This window comes from Nilaparvata lugens, unplaced genomic scaffold (genome assembly GCF_014356525.2).
Source record: "Nilaparvata lugens isolate BPH unplaced genomic scaffold, ASM1435652v1 scaffold6703, whole genome shotgun sequence".
Taxonomy (NCBI): domain Eukaryota; kingdom Metazoa; phylum Arthropoda; class Insecta; order Hemiptera; family Delphacidae; genus Nilaparvata; species Nilaparvata lugens.
Window position 1 is genome coordinate 12,592 of NW_024092454.1, and position 3,005 is coordinate 15,596.

Below are 3,005 nucleotides of genomic sequence, written 5' to 3' on the forward strand. Positions count from 1 at the left end.
CAAATTGTTTTTTCATATCATATACAATTCAATAATTATTTTCTTAGTCTATATTATGTAAATTCATCTATAATTTTGCTGTATTGTAAGCTATTGTATATAGTGTATAAGCCTGTATATATTGTAATCTACATAAATAAAGTACTCAATCAATCTCTCTCTTTTCCTTCTACACTCGTGACATTCACACTATCTTGCTGAATGTCCCTCACCCCTCATATCTTGAAATTATATGTTGAATCTTTTTGATACCCTTCTCATATTCTCTGTCATTCACCACTTACTTCCTCTCTCGCCCTTTCTCTCCTCACACACCGTACAATTCCCTTTCTCTTTCTCATAACCGAGTACAACTGTCTGTGAAGGCTGGGGACTATCAGATTAGATAGGACTACCTATTCAACGAAAGGGCTCTCCTGTGGATATCAATCTTTTTCTCTCCTCTTATTGTTCTCCTGCTCATTCTCCTTCTTCTTCTTCTTCTTCTTCTTCTTTTCTTCTCTTCTTCTTCTTCTTCTTATTCTTCTTCTTCTTGTTCTTCTTCTTCTCTTCTTCTTCTTTCTTCTTCTTCTTCTTCTTCTTTTCTTCTTATTCTTCTTCTTCTTCTTCTTCTTCTTCTTCTTCTCTTCTTCTTCTTCTTCTTCTTCGTCTTCTCTTCTTCGTCTCTTCTTCTTCTCTTCTTCTTCTTTTCTTCTTCTTTCCTTCTTCTTCTTCTTCTTCTTCTTCTTCTTCTTCTTCTCTTCTTCTTCTTCTCTTCTTCTTCTTCTTCTTCTTCTTCTTCTTTCTTCTTCTCTTCTTCTTCTTCTTCGCCCACCGATAAGCTATTACCAGCTCGTAAAGACAAGTAGTGTTGTCATCTTCTCTGCAGTGATTTGATAATAAAATAATAACTCAGTCTGTTTCTCTAGAAGAAGAACGATGATTGAGAAGATGGTGGTGGCGGAGAAGTAGGAGAAAGAGAGGGAGTAGGAGAAGGAGAGAAAGAAGAGTAGTATGATGAAAAAAGTGAAAAAATATAAAAAGGAATGAGATTGATTGATTGAGTACTTTATTTATGTAGATTACAATATATACTGGCTTATACACTTATATACAATAGCTTACAATAAAGCGAAATTATGGATGAATTTACATAATATAGACTAAGAAAATAATTATTGAACTGCATATGATATGGAAAAAGCAATTGGTAATAGCTAAAGATGATATTGTAATGCATCTACATAAATTGGCGGAGCTTTGGACATACCAATGTCCATTCTTCGGAAACAATATTAAAAATATCCTCCCCACTAACTCTCTACCAGCGAGATTGATTGATTGATTGATTGAGTACTTTATTTATGTAGATTACAATATATACTGGCTCGTAATATAGCTTAATATAGCTGTAATATAGCTTACAATACAGCAAAATTATAGATGAATTTACATAATATGGACTAAGAAAATAATTGTTGAACTGTATATGATATGAAAAAGCAATTTGTAATATAACAACTATAGATAATCTACATGAATTGGCGGAGCTTTGGACTTATCAATGTCCATTCTTCGGAAAGAATATTCAAAATATCCTCCCCACTAACTCTCTACCAAAAAAAAACATCGCCCGAACAGGGACTTGAACCCTGGACCCTTAGGTTAAAAGCCTAATGCTCTACCGACTGAGCTATCCGGGCTCAGTGTCATGTGGAGAGATTAATGAAGAATGAGAGGAGTGGAGTAGAGAACGAGTGAAAGGGTAGGAGAATAAATTGGGAGGATGAGAATTCGAAGGTTGAAACGAAGAGAACACGAAAAACTATGAATAAAATGATAGAAAAAATGGGAGAAAATGTAATGAAAGAAAAGAGATAGAAAGAATATTAGTGGGAAGAGAAGACTGCTTCTGCCAATTGATTATAAAGAAGGGGCTCTCCTATTTTTGTATTGTTATGAGGAACAAGAATCTAATCAGAGTTGAGATCATCTTTGTCAGATAGAACTTTCTGGAGAGAAACTGCAAGGCTACCGGTACACAATTTTCGTAGCAGATAGAAATTTCTGGAAAAGAACTTAAGGTTTGTAGAATCAAAAACAAAGGATAAGAGTGATTGAGAATATACTAGTAGTTCTGTGAACAGTGGACCTCGCGCTCAGTGAGTTACATTGACCTGTTGTTATGTTTTCTCAAAAATTAATAAATATTTATCAATTAAAAATGTCTAGAGAAAATCCTAAATAAACATAGAGCTTTCTGTCCTATCGTACCGTGACGTGTCGTCCGGAATGTGAGTGTGAGCGCTGTTATCAGGTCTGGCTGCAAATGTCTACAACGTTGATGGAAAGATACATTTTCAAGATGTTTGATGTTTTTGAACGGATAGTATATAGTCCACTAGACAGCTGATTTATGATGAATAATTCTATAGTCTGATTTTTACAGTAATATTGGCGTATGAAGGAGGCTCTTCTCCCTTTTATATTATCCTTGAAATGCAAAATTTCCAAAAACCTTGCATATACGTCGACGCGCAATAATTTAAAAAGGAAATACCTGTCAAATTTCATGAAAATCTATTACCGCGGTTCGCCGTAAATGGGCAACATATAAACATATAAACATTTAAACATTAAGAGAAATGCAAACCGTCGACTTGAATCTTAGACCTCACTTCGCTCGGTCAATGAGAATGGAAAATTGGGAACGAGAACAAGAACGGAGGGTTTGGAAGAACATAAGAACGAAGGAAAAGAAGATTGATTGATTGATTGATTACTTCATGTAGATGAGCTCTTCGTCTACTTGCTCTTTACATAAAGTACTTGAAATTAAAAATAATCATATAATGAGTAATTCATTAAATTCAATGGATAAACTGTGATCCAGTTTCTCAAACCTTGTTCAATTGTTTTCCTCCACGTTGGATTTCCTTCTTTAATTCTTTGCTTGTTCGTGTTCTTCGAGGTGGTTTACTGCTTTCCTAATTCTTCATTTTTTGTTTATTGTCTTCTTTAGCTTC

The 3,005-nt window shown here is 34.4% G+C and overlaps 1 non-coding gene across 1 annotated transcript; it reads right to left on the reverse strand.

Annotated features, from left to right (window-relative positions):
• Positions 1-1,609: 1,609 nt before the first annotated feature.
• Trnak-uuu lies at positions 1,610-1,682 on the reverse strand. The gene has a single exon. It is a non-coding gene; the product is annotated as a tRNA-Lys (tRNA).
• Positions 1,683-3,005: the final 1,323 nt, after the last annotated feature.